Source organism: Lineus longissimus, chromosome 3 (assembly GCF_910592395.1).
Source record: "Lineus longissimus chromosome 3, tnLinLong1.2, whole genome shotgun sequence".
Classification (NCBI taxonomy): domain Eukaryota; kingdom Metazoa; phylum Nemertea; class Pilidiophora; order Heteronemertea; family Lineidae; genus Lineus; species Lineus longissimus.
This window is the reverse complement of record NC_088310.1, coordinates 9,546,946-9,566,997: the sequence shown is the minus strand read 5'-3', so window position 1 is coordinate 9,566,997 and position 20,052 is coordinate 9,546,946. Positions and strand designations below refer to the sequence as shown.

General features: G+C 39.3%; 1 protein-coding gene across 1 annotated transcript in view; it reads left to right on the top strand.

The window, feature by feature from the left end:
* The window catches only part of LOC135485701 (tetratricopeptide repeat protein 8-like), a 59,607-nt gene extending 40,021 nt beyond the window's left edge, over nucleotides 1-19,586 (top strand). The window contains exon 12 of the mRNA XM_064768093.1: nucleotides 18,440-19,586. The gene's annotated coding sequence lies outside the window, so the exon portion shown is untranslated. The remainder of the gene's footprint in view (nucleotides 1-18,439) is intronic.
* The last annotated feature ends 466 nt before the right edge of the window (nucleotides 19,587-20,052 follow it).

The window sequence follows — 20,052 nt, the reverse complement described above, 5'->3', positions numbered from 1 at the left end:
ATAAAGACTAAGAATGTGGTCCTAGGTACCAAATTCTGACACTAGGGGGCTCCTTTTCAATTGCTGCGTTGCCATAGTGTAACTAACATGGTAGTGCTTAGTGCTTACATTGGTAGTGCTTTTTTGCCTTTCCAAATTTCAAAACTCGTAGTCTTCATGTGCATTCCAAGTCAAAATGACATCCGTCCAGTTTCGCGTCAGTGACGCTCAACATACGTGCGGGTTGCGTGCCGAGTTGCGCATCAGTGACGCACCAGTGACGCGCTTATGTCTCTATGTTTTGTGTAAATTACGCGTGACTTAGGTGCGACCTACACGCGACTTAGGTGCGACCTACGCGCTGGATGACGCACCAATGATGGATATACGGGCTGTCAATTGTGATTTGGACTGTATTCTTGTAACTGTGTATTGATTCGTAATCTTGGTTATGAACACGTGCAATAGTTGATACACCTTACCCTCCGGATGTGTCTGACAACTGTGTCAGCTCGTTTTCATTCCAAATAAGCATCAAGTGATATCAGTATTACTAAGAATGAATTAATTCCCGGTATTACAAAATAATGTCTAATCAAGCAACAGGTGGATGTTGTCTAACATCGAGGAGAAGAGTTTGATGACTTCCGTCTGCATTCTTCGTACCTGATAGGTTTTTTAGCAAACCGCTAATACTTATTCTGTTGATTCATTACCGGTACCACTTGGTAGTTTGAGTTGTACGAGCTCTTTTGCAAAGTTAACAGTGGTTGATGTACAAGAATGTAATTGATAAGAGTGTGTAAAAACTACATGCATCACCTTTACAGGCTAAATCACAATCGTCTTCCCTAAATTCGTGTCATTGGCACATTACTGGCACATCTTTGGCACGTCATTGACGCGCTATCTAGCACATAGGTCGTGCGTAAGTCAAGCGTAGATCACGTGGAATTTACGCCAAAAATAAAGAGATAAGTGCGTCACTGGTGTGTCATTGGCACGTAACTCGCGTGTACTTTGTGTGTCAATGACGCGAAGCAGGATGGAGGTCAATTGTGATTAGGACTGCATGTCGCACTAAGGAGCGATTTAAATTGCTTGTTTGCATGGCGCTTTACTTTGTCAGAAATACCACAAGAGACATGTTTACTGTTTACCGTTTATGCTGAGGCAGCAGAAATGCCAGCACAAGTACCTGAACAGTTTATCAAAAAAATGTGATTAAGTTAAGAAGCAAGTGACAGTGTTAATTTACTGTGACATTGACTATCAAAACAGAGCCCGAGGATAAAAAGATTATTCGTATCTGGTTGATTCTTCTTTGCCTCCGGGAAAAACCTGAAATATGACCATATCCTGGCGAGAAAAACGCTCCAAGATTCATGACCGGTTAATGAATGGATTCTATTTCCTAATGTGTCCTCTCTTTAATACTAATGGGGAGATTAGCGTGGCCAGAGGATAGCAATATTGCAAGCTAATATTTGTCCAAGATTTTGTAGAAAGCCTTTCCTTGGTTAGAAAGGGAAAATAATAGATGGCTTACAATTGGGTTTATAGATTTTAGGCTTTGTGATCCATTACATGTGTTGGTTGCAGGCTGGACTGGTTAAAATCTTTCATAGTGAAGTAATAATTGGTGGACAAATTCTAAAATAAACAGTGGCTTCGTAGTACTGGTTCTTTGTCTAAATTTTCAGTAGCTGAAGTTGCAGATATGCTCTGCTGTGTTAATGATGAATTCTTTGCCTCAGATTCTAGTGGATGATACAGGGTTAAAAGAGTTGCAGATATTCTCTGCTGTTTTGTTGATAGTGATCAGTTGTTCAGAAACTGACGAAATAGACAAGATAATAAATCAATTGAAGGAGCTTCTTTATCTCTCCTGTGTCAATCTTTTCGCCAACCAAGTGTCAATCCTGTCTGCAGTTCTTTGCAGTGATGCTGATAATACGAAGATCAGACAAGTGACAGACATGAGATTGGATCGATGCTGAATGGATCATCATTCTCCCAACAGATCTCTCAGTCTCATTCAAAGTCAATCATACCAAATAAGTCATGTCTCAGCCGTGGAAATCTGTCATTGATGGGGAAGTGAAGCAGTCAGTTTTAGGCACCGTATGAATATAAAATACCATCAAGATGTAGAGTTACTGCCAAGTCAATCGTGATAGTATTGCGATGTTGATACCAGAAAAATCAAGTCTCAGCAAAGGAAGTCCTCAATCCATGGCCAAGTGATGCAGTTGGTTCTAGACATCTCTCAGAATATAACACAACCTTGAGCAAGTATAGTCGTCACTAGGTCAATCCTGACAGAATTCTGATTTTGTCAATCATTAATCAAGTCTCAGAGAAAAAATCCTCCATGATCGCCAAGTGACACAGTTGGGTCCAGATATCTGTGGGAATATAAACATTAGTATGATCATTGCCAAGTAAGTCAAGAAAGAAATATGCGGTTGTCAGTCATTTAGAATAAGTCATGTCTTGGCCAACAAAATCCTTCAATTTACCAAAGGTAAATCGAGACTTATAAAATATAAAGTGTTTGACACTGGTCGATCAAGATTTGTTAGAATATAAAGTGACCATCAGCATTAAGTATAGGCTTTCTATAATTATTCCCAAGTCTGTCATAAAAAGAAATCTGGTCTCCGCCATCGCAATGCCCATGAGATCACCGCTAATACAAACATAGAGAAATGACTGAATAAAGTGTGACGGGATTATGAAATCATCACAAGGTATCAACCATGTTCCGAGCATGGCTGATTGGGCAGAGCCATGTAAGGCACTGTCCGGTCGGGATCAACGAGGCAATTATCTCGCTGGTATAAGGAATCGATGCGATGGTAATACTAATATGGTGTTCTGAGCAAGTATGTTTAGATATTGCTGATAAGCCATGTTCCATTAGACATGGACTTGTTGACTCATCCAGGGTCTTGATGACGGAAATTGCTGGTGGGGAACTGTGACCATCGTAGGTAGGATTTTCAAAGTGGACTGTCTTGTAAAATTCCAAAATACGTCTAATGGAAAAAATTTTGAACAACTCGGACCAGTTCGATCTGTTAATACACCTCTATAAGAATAATGAGAGACATAGGCAATATAATTCTGAATTCGTTGCAACACATAGATTTGTTCGTCATAAAACTGTGAGAAACTCGAAACATATCAGAGGCAAATATCAGTAATAAATTATTTCTTAATTGCATAGTCAGCAAGGTGAACCAGTACTAGTAAAGAAAAGTTGATATAACTTTATAGTCTGTTTTATGTAATTCGTAATGTGGGCTGGTGCAAAAAAAAAAGTTTAACAACAAGTCAAATCTATCTGGAGTGTTGCAACAAGTGGTTTTAGGTAGTTTGTGTGGCTTGGATTACCGGGGGTTGCATGTTCAAATTGTTTAATCAAAGTTGAAAACAAAGTTCAGATAGCAGACAGAAGAAGATCATACTGTGTTATTACACACTTAAGGCATTTATGTTGATGAATGTGTGTTGCTCTTATGAGCAGCTAAGGTGATACTAAAAAAAATTAAAAATCGTGATTCTAACTCTAGTCTACAAGGCGGTAAATGGTATTGCCCCTGATTACCTGCAGGATCTTTTGCAGTTATACACCCCATCGAGGTCACTCCGATCATCTGACAAGAACCTCCTATCTGTGCCGCTTTCAAAGACTACATCATTTGGTGGGCGTGCCTTCAGTTTTCTGGCTCCCCAACTGTGGAACTCTCTAAGCTGTAATCTACGGGACACTCAGTCACTCCTTGCTTTCAGGAACACTCGGTCCTATTTCAGAAGTACTTTGCTCGCTAGGGGGCGCACTCGAACAGTTTAATTGCTGGATTTGAGCGCCTTACAAGTTTTTTTATTGTATTGTATTGTATCGTGATTAATTTTTTTCTTCTTCAATTTTCTCACATGTGGCGTCTAAGGTAAAAACAGCATGAAGATTTAAACTCTAACATATAAACCATTAAATTTTGGCTGCAAACATTTAAATTTTCAATTAGTCTAGCGCTAATTGAAACTGGTGTTAATTTACCTACTTGTAGCGGCTAACAGTAGGTGAATGCGATAGAGGATGTTTGGCTTGAAATGTGTTCCTCATTGGTATTTCCCTTTTGAGTCCAAGTAAGCTACTCATGTTTATCAACTGGTGAGGTCTTTTGCTTGTGTATAATAAAGACATATAATTCGTCCACAGCACAAGGCAGTCTTTAAGTTATTCTTTTTGGGTTGGAATAATTCTTGTTACCAGTTGATGCTGCCATATTGTCTGTGATGGTTATGTATCATGATCATTGAGCTTCTTAGCTTAGCTGTACAGGATCAAGTTCAACCATTAGTATAAAGCTATGATTATGTATGAGATGAGGCTGTATGCAATCATGGAGATATACAGTGTCCCAGCTCGTGCTTTGTAATGTCCCAATTGAAGTCAGATAGGCGGAAGTATACAGTTATGTCTGCCTCCAATTTCAACTGAATAGTGAAGATGCTATTAACCTTTGAGATGGGTGCAACATATGGGAATTGGGAGGTTCGATTGGGAGGAATTCAGAACGACTTCTTGCATTAGCCTGTCGCTTCATGTATGATCCTTGAATTCTAAATTAGAGATGCTGAAGGAAGTAGTCTAAACACAATGACATTTGAACTCCCCTTGATATCTCTGCAAGATGGTGAACCCATTCCTTCTAAGACTCTTGGTCCTCTGAGAGGGACATGAGTGTCAAAATTCCATGGTGTAAAATTTAAAAAGTTTTTTCTTGATCTGGTAAGATTGTTTAAGGGAGCTTGATTGTGGAGGAATCAAATTGTAGAAGAGTTGTGTGAAAAAGCAGTGGTTCCATTTTTTCGAAGACACAACAGTTTTATCATGTTTATGAGATAATGCAATATCCAGCTGTTTCTTACGTTTGTTTAATTGGCTTGATTCATGGTTTTGTGGGAACGCTTCTTTCACCTTCCAAGTCATGAGATCTTCCCTCTCGAACATCAAGAATGAGATTGAAGATGTTTTCCTCTCAAACACACTCACAGAATCTAGTTGTTTTAGCTTGAACAAGTTGTAAACCTCATTGCTTAGATTCTTCTGTTTGATTGGCTCACCGTAGGGGAGTCTATACAATACCGCAGTGTCCGTCGTCCGTCGTCGTCGTCGTATCCTGTTTCAGAAACAGTGGCACGTTTCTTAACCGCTAAGCCTATGAACTTGTAACTTTGTACACAGGACTCCCTTGGTCAGATGACCTGTGACACTAAATTTCGGTCCGATCTGATTCTTAATTTGGCCACCAGGGGGCCGAATGTAGATATCTAAAAAGTGTGATATCTCGCTTATTAATGACTTGTTTGGAATGAAATTTTTGTGGTAGGTACTCATAGCAAGGATACATCATATATTATACGGGTTTTTAATTTGACCTACTTTTCAAGGTCACAGAGGTCAAATGGCGTAAATTGGCTGTTTCAGTGTAACTATGGCACGTTTCTTAACCACTAAAGCTATGAACTTGAAACTTAGTACATATAACCCCCTATATCACATAGCCTCTGGTGCTGAATTTCAGTTTGATCTGATTCTCAACTTTGCCACCAGGGGGCCAAAAGTGGATATCTAAAAAGTGTGATATCTCGCTTATAAGTGACTTGTTTTCGATAAAATTTTTATGGTAGGTACTCTTAGGAAGAATACATCACATGTCTTACGAGTTTTCAATTTGACCTACTTTTCAAGGTCACAGAGGTCAGATGGCGTAAATTGGCCATTAGAGTGTAAACTATGGCACGTTTCTTAACCAGTAAAGCTATGAACTTGAAACTTGGTGCCTATAACCCCCTACATCAGATAACCTTTGATGCCGAATTTTGGCCTGATCTGATTCTTTATTCGGCCACCAGGGGGCCATAATGGAAAAAGGAAGAAGTGCAATATCTTGCTCATTTGAGTGAATTGTTTTCGATAATTTTTTTATGGCAGGGACTTCTAGCAAGGATACACCACATGTCCTCCGATTTTTGAATTTGACCTCCTTTTCTAGGTCACAGAGGTCAAATGGCGTAAATTGGCCATTAGAGTGTAACTATGGCACATTTCTTAACTGCTGAAGCTATGAACTTGAAAGTTGGTACATGTAACCCCCTACATCAGATAATCTCTGACACCGAATTTTGGCCTGATCTGATTCTTGATTTGGCCACCAGGGGGTCAAAACTGAAAAAGTAGGACGTGCAATATCTCGCTTATTAATGACTTTTTTTCGATGATTTTTTTATTGCAGGGACTCTTAGCAATCACACGATATTGATCTTGTTGATGTCATAGACAATTATTGGTTGGATCATAACTTATATATACTGCCCTGTCTTATTACTTGACATCAATACACATCTAAAAAAGTCTTCATGCCTGATTGTGTTCACCATATTCACCTCTAAATTAAGCAAGATCCTGGCTACTAAAAGATGTATACGGTGAGCACAATGGCCCCTGGCCATTTCATTTACAGACCTGTTCTTCAATATGTTACTACCTCCATTCAGTTCTTTTTTAAAAGGAGTGAATCAAAGCACCTGTTCCTTGATTTTAACTTTTTAATTGCTAAACTTAGATTTCATGTTCGCACTTGCTCATCTTTACATACTGGGGACTACCGTCTGTGGTTTAAGAACAATTTTAGATGGAGGAAGTGCATCTCTTCTGAAATTTTCCCTGATTATGGTTATCTACAGCTTGCCTACAAGTGCATGTATTCCATCTGATTCACTGAGTTGTGTACAGTGACCAACAGCTTTTGCAGACCTGATCCCTATCTTCCAATGGGCATCATTTAGCCAATCCATTTGGTCTTCTCTCGGCCTTGATTCCTGACCAAGATTAATGACAACCTTCTCTACGATTAGTGTAAATGGCTGCCTTTCTCTCGTGTTGGCCATGTTTGCTCTTGTCTCCATCAAGATGGAATACTAAGTAATGGACTTAGTGTTGAAGATGCTTCAATAATGCCACATGAATAATCTCTTTACTGTTGCTACTTGCAAAAAACATTTACTGGTCATTGCTCTTCTTCTCTGTGTGCAGAATACAAGTATCGGTACTTGTTAGCCCATTACCCCATCGGTACTTGTTACCCCATTACCCCATTAGTTGCATGACAGAAAATTAGTGTCAATCGCTAAAATTTCATGCCTCTTTAATGTTGCGACAAAAAATCTTTTAAAAAAAAGAATTTTCACAAGTTTTTTGGTGCTCATTATGAAATTTCTCTTCTATTCTTCCGTAAAAACCTCCCATCATTTTCAGTAGTTTTATTTTCGCAAATCTTGGTTATGCATGAAATCTGCAAAAATTAAACGCCGGCAAAAGTTTAGCAGTTTCTCGTTCTAAAACAAAATTAATTCAGTCATGTGAAAATTTGGCCAGCCACTGTAATGTACATGTTCATCTGTCAACATCTTCAATAGTTTCCACTGGGCCAATATGATTATTTGAAAAAGGTTGTGAGAAGTTGCTTTAGAACTACCCATGAATGTTCTCAGTACTATTGCTGCTGATACCAAATGGATAGTGAACCCATTTGCTGGTTGTTGCTTCTCTTTGCTGCCATACTCAATCAGTCGCTATAGAAAATAATTGCGAGTCTGAACAAAAAAGGACATGTCATGGTGCGTCCATCAGTCTGGTTAATTAACAAGCATAGTGGAAGAGGACCATTCCACTTCAGCGTCAGGCTGATCCATTTTTACATGATGAAACAAAAAAAATGTTGGTAATGACAGATTTCCGTCCATTGACTAAACTGCCAGAGAAAAGAATCTGAGTGGAATAGTTGCATTGTGCATTACCACTCTGTCTGCTAATGTTCCGCCTTTTAGTCTGTTTCCTGAGTGGTCCTACTGTAGGCAAGCTGTTTGAAGAATAAAATGCTCTAAATGTGATGGCCAAACATTGCTGTTGTCGGGTTGATGTTTCTGGTTTCTGGTTATTGAAATCAGGGAGTCTGTGGTACTTAAGTAAGAATAAATCTCACTTTTTACTGGTCTGTGAATCAGAGATGAACCACTCACTTGCTCCCCTGCATAATTCATGTTCTTGAGAGGAAAAACTTGAATATCAAGTGACCTCATTGGGCAAGTTTTCTGCATCATTTCTTGTCTTTAGTGATGAAGATCATTGTAGGAATACCAACGATTCTTTGTTCGACTGGTGATTTTGATGACCTAAGGATTTGCTAAACGACCATGCCAGATTATTGAAATACATTAGCATAGGATTGGTGTCAGAAAACAATCACCAATGTTTACAATATCAACATAGAAATGCGTTATCTGGGGAACCGCTAGGTTGGTTCTCAACATTGCATTTCCAGAGTGGCAGCTATATTGTTGTGATTTTGTGTCTTACTTCCTTCCCTTCTCTCTGGGAAAGTAGGAAATCACCAGAGTGGGAGCTACATTATTGTTGTGATTTTGTGTTTTACTTCCTTCCCTTCTCTCTGGGAAAGTAGGAAATGACCAGAGTGGCAGCTACATTATTGTTGTGATGCTGTGTCTTACTTCCTTCCCCTCTCTCTGGGAAAGTAGGAAATCACCAGAGTGGGAGCTACATTATTGTTGTGATTTTGTGTTTTACTTCCTTCCCTTCTCTCTGGGAAAGTAGGAAATCACCAGAGTGGGAGCTACATTATTGTTGTGATTTTGTGTTTTACTTCCTTCCCTTCTCTCTGGGAAAGTAGGAAATCACTAGAGTGGCAGCTACATTATTGTTGTGATTTTGTGTCTTACTTCCTTCCCTTCTCTCTGGGAAAGTAGGAATTTACCAGAGTGGCAGCTACATTATTGTTGTGATTCTGTGTCCTACTTCCTTCCCCTCTCTCTGGGAAAGTAGGAAATCACCAGAGTGGGAGCTACATTATTGTTGTGATTTTGTGTCTTACCTTCTTCCCTTCTCTCTGGGAAAGTAGGAAATCACCAGAGTGGGAGCTACATTATTGTTGTGATTTTGTGTTTTACTTCCTTCCCTTCTCTCTGGGAAAGTATGAAATCACCAGAGTGGCAGCTACATTATTGTTGTGATTTTGTGTCTTACTTCCTTCCCCTCTCTCTGGGAAAGTAGGAAATCACCAGAGTGACAGCTTCATTATTGTTGTGATTTTGTGTCTCTTCTCTCTGGGAAAGTAGGAAATCACCAGAGTGGTAGCTACATTATTGTTGTGATGCTGTGTCTTACTTCCTTCTCCTCTCTCTGGGAAAGTAGGAAATTACCAGAGTGGTAGCTACATTATTGTTGTGATGCTGTGTCTTACTTCCTTCCCTACTCTCTGGGAAAGTAGGAAATCACCAGAGTGACAGCTACATTATTGTTGTGATGCTGTGTCTTACTTCCTTCCATACTCTCTGGGAAAGTATGAAATCACCAGAGTGACAGCTACATTATTGTTGTGATTTTGTGTCTTACTTCCTTCCCTACTCTCTGGGAAAGTAGGAAATCACCAGAGTGACAGCTACATTATTGTTGTGATGCTGTGTCTTACTTCCTTCCCTACTCTCTGAGAAAGTAGGAAATCACCAGAGTGGCAGCTACATTATTGTTGTGATGATGTGTCTTACTTACTTCCTACCCTTCTCTCTGAGAAAGTAGGAAATCACCAGAGTGGCAGCTACATTATTGTTGTGATGATGTGTCTTACTTACTTCCTACCCTTCTCTCTGGGAAAGTAATCACCAGAGTGGCAGCTACATTATTGTTGTGATGCTGTGTCTTACTTCCTTCCCTTCTCTCTGGGAAAGTAGAAAATCACCAGAGTGGCAGCTACATTATTGTTGTGATTCTGTGTCCTACTTCCTTCCCCTCTCTCTGGGAAAGTAGGAAATCACCAGAGTGGGAGCTACATTATTGTTGTGATTCTGTGTCCTACTTCCTCTCCTTCTCTCTGGGAAAGTAGGAAATCACCAGAGTTGTTGTGATTTTGTGTTTTACTTCCTTCTCCTCTCTCTCTGGGAAAGCAGGATATTTCAAAAGTGGCAGCTACATTATTGTTGTGATTTTGTGTCTTACTTCCTTCCGCTCTCTGAGAAAGTAGGAAATGAATCATAACATATCCTTCCCTAGAAATAGCAACCAATGCTTACTATCTCTGATGGTTATTTGTAAACCTTGGCCTGTTTGTTCCTGGTGTTGATCTTAGCGTGCCAACTTGGTAGCAATATCAAGCGATGGCTTGGAGTTGTAGGAGTCAGAGGCTGGATGGAGAACCTTACCTCTACTTTTCATTGCTGAAGATGAAGATGAATGTCCTAACTTCGAGAGGGAACCTCATCAAACTGAAACGATACTCCACTCCCACTCTTCCTAAGGAGTGTTTGAAAAACGAGAGGATCAAGAACATCAGCAAAATTCCAAAGTTCCAGACTCTTGCCTTTTGTGACATCGTACTGATTCACAGCTCACAGAACCACACTGACAGTGTCTGATGGTGAGGCACCATTCCAACCTTGTTCCGGAATGATGGAAGGACATATCGAAGAACCATTCAATAGTTTATAACTTCCTTTCACTGGTGTTGATCGAGAGGTGAGAGGTTTAAAGACAACCTCACCAGTCACTGAGAAGACTCCATCCTCCTCTCCCTTCTACTTCACTTTTGATGCAGGAAATGAAAGTTTAGAGAACCTTAAAATACTTTGAGGATGTTGAATGAATGCGTCGGTCAGAAAAAAGTGGAACAAATTGTCCAGATTTTTGTACAAGGGTACGCAAGCGCAAGCAAGACTCTTTGGCGGAACTTGTTTCCATCTAGTTACGCATGTGACATGCGTAACTAGATGCAGAATCTGTAGATTTCTTTTAAACTTCTGCCAATCTTAGTGCTGATTCAAAGTCCTCAAAGGAGTATACCAGGAACCTGCTGGCTGCTCTCTTTCCTTCTCATCCCTTTTTTCTGCCCAGCTTCCACCAGATCTTTGCTGCGGTTTAATCGTTTGAACTGGCTTCCCTGAGAACTGACCTGCCTTACCTGAGAACTGACCTGCCTTACCTAGGCATGTTTATTTCCTCATTGTTAGAGAATTGCTCAGAATCTAGCTAACATTCCACTGACACATCCATTTGTTTTCCTGGTTAACCTCTAAACATCATCGAAGTGTCAAGGTTGCTCAAATGTTATTGGTTAACTCCAGAATACAAAACATTCCTCCTCGAGGCATTTCTAACACCCTTCCTTCAGCATGGGAAACGTTTTAGCTGACCAGGTGTTTTACTTCAAAGGTTCTTGGGTTTCAACTTTTTCTGTGAGTAGAATTAGTCCATGACTGAATGATTTAGTTCCTGCATTATGCCAAGGTCGGTTTGTAGTCTTCGAAGGTTGCAGTTGTAAAACCTTTGGGTCAATCTAGTCAGATTTTTCTAAAAACGTTCATTGATTCTGGTCAGTTTTTTGGTGTAAACCAGTAAGGTACTCTGATGCCTAATTTTTATGTGTTTGTTGTTTTTATATGCAGGTCGCTAGGCATTATCTCTATATATCTCCATTATCTATATTGTGGTGTCAAATTAACCAACTCCTCTCAATGAAGGTTAAAACCATACCATTCCTGAGAGCTTTCCCATATTATGCATCCCTTTGTGATGATAATGAAAGTGTTCTAATTTCTGTGCATTTGCGTACAGGAACATGATTCAGTTTTGTGGTATTTCAAATATCTTTTTATGCATCTACTTCCAACCCACTCACCTCACTGACCTTATCTCTGAGGTGAACAGGCCCAAGACCTGAAACAGGTAGCAAGCTATCTTTTCCCGTCTCAAGCAGATTGCATTACAGGTTTTGCTTCTCAGATTCCACAAAGCAGCAAGGTGTTACCACTATCCCTTCCCACAAGAACAAGGCAAACACTATTTCAAGCAACAAGTGGTGAGCTGTTCTTTCCAAGAGCGATTTCCACGTCCACAGTCACTTTGAGCATATGCTGCTACCAACCTTGCAAATAGCGTTCTTTTTCTTCTTCTCAGCGTTTGCTCTGCACTTGGAGGTGATTTTCTCCAGGGAGTATATTCCTCCTCCAAGGCAGGATGAACGTTTATGTGTGACACTACGGTTATTGGGTTTATTGGCCTAGTGAATCCAGCTTCGCCGAGAGGTTGAGTCCACACAAGCTACTCATGTTTCTCACTTGGTGGGGTCTTTAACCTGCCCTGGCATAGACACCAGATACAAGGGACCTCGGTTTTAAGTCTCATTTGAAGGATGTGAAGTGCCAGGAATTTTAGTTCCTTGAAAGCCACGCCGGTTCATCCAGAAATACAATCCTGGGTTCTCCCTGGGATCGAAACCCGGGCCCTTTCGCGTGGTAGCCAGCAGTGTTAACCACTAGGCTATGAAGCTCTCCGCGTTCTTTTCACTTGCTGGCTAAACTCCCACATCATTCAGATATATATGTATGGCAATAAATTTCCAATCATATCTCCAGTGTGGCAGGTGTCATTTCCTCTCAAGAACAAGTATACTTTTTTCCACCCTTGAACCAACTTTCCCTTTAATTGATAACATTCTTGTGTACACCTTGCTGGTGACATTTAAGAAAAAAAAGTTCATCTGTACATTGATTACCATCAGTCAGAAAAAAAGTAGACAGAAACATTTTGAAGACAAGCTTAAAAAATACTGATGTCATAATGGCGGTAACTATCAAAAGTGGATGTTACAGTGTCTTGTGGGTACAGCTTGTTTATCTTATGACTCTTGTCTCTACTGGAGAGATAAGAGGCAAAAACTTCAATAGAGTTGGGTTTGTGAGCAAGAAAAACAAAACTTCTTGTGTTTGACTCCATTTGCTTTTGTAGTTATAAAAAAAGTCTGATTAAGAAGCAGTTCATGTGTTTCCGATTGTTATTCTGGCAAAACTTACTGATAAACACATTGGTACAAAACAATATTTCAGTAGTTTGTGGGAGGTGGATAACTGAAATCTCAATTTAGTACCACTGGCAAAGTTACAACAATTATTTAGCTAAGTATCTTCTTCCCTGTTCTTTGCCAAGATGCTGGTCACCTCTGAGCCAAGAGGCAGGCTTTAGTGCTCACCTGTGAGTTGCAACTGCAAGGTTAAAGGATCAATAAAATTGTATCTGTATTTGAGAGTTGGACTAAAATGTAGGCCAACAAAGCTGCAGCAACAGCCAGGCTTTGGGCAAACTGATAGGTCCATCTGAGTGGCGTCTGGTTAAACAACCAATTCTTGACTGAAGTATCAGTTTCTGTTCTAAAACATATGAACTTGATATTTTAGGCCTAGTCCCTGAGAATTAGCTTTTGACACAACCAAGTATTACCAACCCAAGAGGTTATGGTTGTCTCACCAAAACCTCTATGGTCAGAATGAGGCTACTTGATAATCCACTACAAAAATGAACCATTGTAACCAATGTGTTTTAGAATTTCCATCCACATACATATTTCAGGGTTCATTCTTTCTTGCCTTCCATGCAGCGACTATCAAAATACCACAGTCTTGATCCAAGCCCACAATCCAAAACATTTTGCGGAAAGAAATCGTTGGAAACATTTTTTCTAAATGCTTGCTTGGATTACTTCCTTTCTACATCAACAGTTCATAAACAGACTCCTAACTTTATTTACTTAGCAACTCAAGATGTCATACTTCCCTTTAAACATTATAAAAGAAAAAAACTTATAATGTGATTTGTTCTGTTCTTACCTCACATCACACCCTACACACTTTGCTTTCCTGTGGGCATGCAGGAATCTGCCCAGGTAATGCCTACTCTAGAACACTAATTGTTTTGTAATGCAATAACTTGTGGTGTATGTTTTCTCGTTAGTCCAGAATGCTTGGAAGTCATTTTTTCTTCATGTTTATTTCAGACTGTTTAAGCCAAGTTGTATGGCAAGTGTTGCTTTGTGGAATGTTGTTGCTGATTGTAGTGCTCGAAGTGAATGGATGATAAGTGTGATAGTTACATATTGAGAAGATGGGCATTTTTTTCTCAACATTTTTAGCATTTACCAATGAATCCTAGCATAAGCCATTGGTCAGTACTTCAGTGCATGCAACAGCTTCTCCGATGTTAGGATCATTTCCCAATGATGATCTCAGAATTGGTTGAGATGTCGCATGATTTGAAACAAGGATAACTTTAAAAAACTATACTCTTGGGCATTACTTCCTCACAATGCCATCATATGGTTACTTTTATCATCAGATGACAGAAGGAAAATGACTAGAGTAACACCAATGGTAACCCACATTATTTTTGTGTGGGTTCAACTTTTGCATTTTTTGCAACCAGTAAAAATAAGATGTGGCGAAAAAGCAATTCTGTTTAAGTTACTGTTGCACTGTCAGAACAATTCTGTTTAAGTTACTGTTGCAACAATTCTGTTTAAGTTACTGTTGCAGTGCCAAAACAATTCTGTTTAAGTTACTGTTGCACTGTCAGAACAATTCTGTTTAAGTTACTGTTGCAACAATTCTGTTTAAGTTACTGTTGCAGTGCCAAAACAATTCTGTTTAAGTTACTGTTGCAGTGTCAAAAAAATCTGTTGAAGTTACTGTTGCAGTGTCAAAAGAAATTCTGTTGAAGTTACTGTTGCAGTGTCAGAACAATTCTGTTTAAGTTACTGTTGCACTGTCAGAACAATTCTGTTTAAGTTACTGTTGCACTGTCAGAACAATTCTGTTTAAGTTACTGTTGCACTGTCAGAACAATTCTGTTTAAGTTACTGTTGCAGTGCCAAAACAATTCTGTTTAAGTTACTCTTGCAGTGTCAAAAAAAATCTGTTGAAGTTACTGTTGCAGTGTCAAAAGAAATTCTGTTGAAGTTACTGTTGCAGTGTTAAAATGCCTAAGTTGAGCTACACCAAATTTGCAATCTTACAAAGATGCAAACAAAAATACAAATAGCTGCAAATGTGTCTCTGTTTACGGTAGTTTTTCGGTGAATGGCACCAACTTTCTGGATTCAGATGAGGATCTCAAGACGAAGCACTCACTACCTGCTGGATTCTGGAAAAAGCTTCCATTTCTAATGCAAGCTGTTCTCATCAAAGAGCAATTGTGGATGTTTACTATATCGTGATTGTGTTGCTCTTTTGAAGGGTATATACATGTTCTACCTGAAGGTAATGTGGCTCCATCCCTATCAAGAAACAGGCCAATAAAATTAGTTTTAGATTTTTGTTTACGAAAGTATATAGCAGGCACGTTCAGATATAAATTTCTTTAGGCCAGAGTTTCCTGATTAAGAAACTTGTTGCGATTAGATCGGATGTACATTATTTTGCTAGGCAAATATATCGCACTGGTTGGTGCTAGTATTCGTTTACTGTAGAATATCCCATTGTTTTGAGTTTGTAGAGGGAAAATGTTTGTATGAAATCGCCCTACATGTAAAGTGAAAATTGTAAACATGGTAAAGATCAGGCAGGCCAGCTTGAGTGAATTCTGAAATATCCTTTCTCGCTCCTATCTTTGTTGCTTAAAGTACTAAGTGTCCTGATTTAGAAATACTTACCAGTACTTTTGATACTCTAATTTCCCCGATCTAAGACAAGTTCTGATAATTCAGTTCGGGCTGAATGGTTCTTTGAGGCCATTTAACATGTTAGTGTAGTTAGACAATGTGACAAGAGTCATCACGTGATGTTCTGGCTTGGTCTCAGTAAATAATCAATCAATCTTATATCAGTGAAACTAGAGTATTTCCAATAAAGGTTACAAGAGCAAAAATGCTTTAACAGCTTCTTGTGCAGTGCTCCTGAAGTTAAAATCCCAATTAGACTGCAGTGCAATAAAACCAGACAGATTCCTCAGCCTGATAGTTACCACTTGAGAAAGCAATACTTTTAAAAACACTTGTTGGAAACATTGCCCACGTCTGACTCTGAAGAGATCTAAAAGTGCCATGAGCGAATGCCGAGTTTTGCTTTAACAAGTGCTTTCTCTGTTTGCTTCGGTCCTCTAAGATAGCGAAGCTGGCCCATTTGTTGTCATATGCCGTCACAAAGTGCCCGACAGACAGGCAATTTAGATTGCTGTGACCTGCAATCATGATTGCATGCAACAAAAATTGCTTGTTTGGAATATATGCGTAGTGGGTATTGGAGGTGCCTGCGACAAGAATTGATTATCACAGCAACCTGCAATCATTATCAAACCCAGCATTAGCTGGTTTACCCGCAGACAAACAATATTTTTGTTGCCTATCGCAGCAATTATAACTGTAGGCCACAGTAACAAAAATCACTTGTTTGCTTGGCACTTGGCCCTTGACTTTGTAGCTGTCTATTTCTGTGCTAAAATGTTGAGGTTGGGCGAAATATGTGATTACAACAATCACTCGTCTATGCATTTGGAACAGACAAATGCTGTCCTTAATAGAGAGGTATCCTGATTAGATAGGTCAAATTGAATGGAAGCAACCACTTTGGGACCAAAACTAGTGTCCTTAATAGAGAGGTTGTCCTTAATTAAGAGGTGTCCGCTAAGGGAGGTTCCACTGTATGACTTGATGGTTTGAATATTGTACTTTGCTAAAGTACTTGGTAACCCAAAGCTGTATGAATATGACTTTAGTATTAAAGCCTATGTGAGTATATCATGTGATCATGATGGAGCCAGGGAATATTTTTTAGACTTCACGGCCCATTATTTCGACCTACATCTCTGCAAGTTTGTTGATTCTGCCCCCACTGACTGTGCTTCTAATACCGTTAAGTTGGCTAATTTGACGAAACAAAGCTCTGACATTATGACATGTTAAGGTTTATGCCGACATTGGAATAGAGAGCCAGGCAACACCCATGATAATACTGTGACTGGTGCATTTGATTGACAAAGGAAGGCGCCAGGTCGGATTCTCGGTCTTAAAGCAAATTTCGCACAACAAGACAATGTCCTTCCCACACCTAAGTCTGTTTCAAGGCAATTGATGCATCATCAAGTCATATGCAAGTTGCTGGATGGAACCCTATTGTAGGCCCTAGTGTCCACATGTTCATCAGGCCTTATCTAGCAAACTGTTCTGCGTTTGACTTTAAACAGGAAATGATAAGGTACATTTTCACCATCCAAGAAAATGTAAAAAGTCTGCTAAATCACTGGATCTGCAAAAACCCCTTTAACTACGTTCACTCTCAAGAAAGCTCCGATACTCTTCGATAACACGTCAGGTTCAATGATATCTGATCTCATTGTCTCTTTCCCCGTGGTGCTCATGATAACTGGAGCTTGGCTTGGGTGAACCTGATGTTTCACAGCCCATTGCCATGGCTCTAGGTTGAGGTTATCTCCTCTCTTGCCAAGGTCACTACAGTCTCTCAACTTCTGAAGGCAAGGAATTTGACCTTGAAACATGCTGGGAAATACTCTTAATCAAAATATTTGTTCTAAAAATGATTTAGGAAGACTGCAGGTTAGAAGACTTTCATATTATGATTCTATCTTGTTTGAATTTTAGAAGTAATTGTCACTTGATCACTTGGAAGTTCGGCAGCAAAAAAATATGAAAGGTTGACTATAAACGCATTCTATGTGCTCTTATCATCAATTTGATCTAGGGCACAGCCTTGATGTCATATGACACTTAATTGCAACTATCTGCTGTTATTATCGTAATTATTCACCTTGTATGGAGTTGTTATCGCCATCATCAATCCCCAAGCCTCACAAATGGATTCTTTGTCACTGAAAAAATATGTTACTGGTGTGTTTTTTTCCTATTATTTTTGCAGAAAACGTGTTCGGACTTCTGAAATCTCATTTTTGGTTTTCCTTGTTTTGGAACTCCACCTTGGCCCTCCCCTTTTACCTTTCTTTGTCCGTAAAACTAACTTCTTTCATATTGCAGATGAAGACTTTGTTGTCAATTTCATTCTACGGTAGAACCTCTCTATCAAGGACACCATTAGAATAAGTGTTTTGTAAAGAGAGGTGTCCCAGAGAGAGGGGTTACTGATGTCAAATTAAGTGAAGATGATCAATTTGGGACCAAAATCAGTGTCCTCAATATTCATACTACAATATAACCTCTCTATTAAGAACATCATTGGGACAGAGAATTGGTGTCTTGTAAAGAGTGGTGTCCTCATTGCTGAGGTCAAAATGAATGAAGATGATCAACCTGGGGACCAAAATCAGTGTCCTCAGTAGAAAAGGTGTCTGCTTAGATAGTTTTAATATCAGCTCCATGGCTGAATGTAATTTCACACTGGAGAACATCTTCTCCTCTTTGATGTTGTTGAGATAATGGACTAGTTTTTCGTGGTATCTTTTCTAAATATTATTGATGGTACAACTCTGGTTGCCTTTTTATATCTTTGCAGGTCAACAACGCTGTAATTATGGACCTTGTTTATCTTTTCTCCAAATATTTGAGGTAACTCTTGCTTACTTTCTGCCCTTCTATCTTTGCAGGTCAACAACACTCCGTCCTTGAAACACTTCTTGAAGAAAAACATGAGCAATACAGATAACCTTGTGATCAAATGGAGGCATCTTCAAGAAATATTTGCGTTACTTTGCTTAATTTGTGGTTATTCATTGTAAAAGAAATAGATCTGGACTCTGATTTTTTAGCAAAATCAGTTTGCTCCCCATTTGTCTGATTGTTAAGAAAGTAGACGTAACATCTCATACTTGATTGGTGTAGATACCGATCTTTTGATATGCCCTTGCTAAACATTGCCGTTCATGCACATGAAGAATTGCCATTCATCCTAAATTGGTCTTTTAAGAGATTAACATTCATTCACTCTAATGAGCGACACAGAAATTATCTAGATATGAAGAGTCTTTCATTGCAAAACACGATGTGTGCCATATCCAAAATTTTGCCGTTAAATATACCACAGCATTGCCTGATGACTGATCTGTCCTCCTAATTTCACACCGTTCAGGCCAACAGTAAAACTTTTATGATCAGAAAATTCAAATATTTATCAATGCATTTTCAGTTTATTCCAAACTTTCTCAACATAGCAAAAATGGATAGGTAAAGTTTGTTTATCAAAGTGTCACCCCTAATGAAAGGGCCAGCCAGCTTTTGGCTTATGAGACACTTATACTTCCAAGCTCCTATCTCTAATGCCAGGCGCCTGGTGAGAAGGCAGTTTGTACCCTTTATGTAACTAGCTGGCGGCTAACCATCCGGCCGCATCAGAAAGAGGTTACAGCGGGCCTTGAACCTTCCATTCACGAGGTGCACGCCTTAACCGCTAGGCCATCGAGATCAGTAAATGGATATATCGCGTTTCAGGATGAAACTCTTCACGTGTTACCTCTTGATAGACATTTTGTTAAGTATCATTTACAACTTCATCCGTCCTCTTACACCAGATGCGGACGTACAAATACCACCAGAAATGTTATCTTATACCGTCCGCCCATCTGATGTTCCTGTACTGCTAAAACATTTCTACAACATTGTACTTAAAGTTCATGTACACTTTTTGAAATGCATTACTGCTCTCCACCACAGTGTCTAACTGTCATTATGCACAGGAAAGTGATTCTGTTAGTTCATGTTATATGTAAATATATGTAACGATATATAAATATAGACTCATTTATATATGCAATTAGCATTCGTCGGTTATTAGTTTCTATATGTTCTACAGTGTAAATAGGATTGGGAGAGAGAGATGCCTTTGGTGCGTTTGGATATGATCATATTGTATGCAGGTTAGAAGGAAGGTGATTCTAACTCTTGGAGAACCAGTATCAGTCAAGCAAGGATCTAAAAAGCAGCTTGTTGCTACTTCTAGCTATCATTGCTACTTTCTACTATCAAATCAAGACCTGTCACAAAAGCATGTTTTAATTTAATGGCCCCTCACAAACCAAAGATATCGTCAATAATCTTAATCGCGTAATTGCAACGTGACTCCTGACTCAGTTTATCTACCAAGTGAAATGAGAATCTCACATCTTGTTAGCATTGTACAGTAGTGGCTCCAGCATCAGCTATCAGCATCGAATGTGAGCGCATCAATGGGACACTTAAGCTTCAATCAAGACTGCCACAAAGA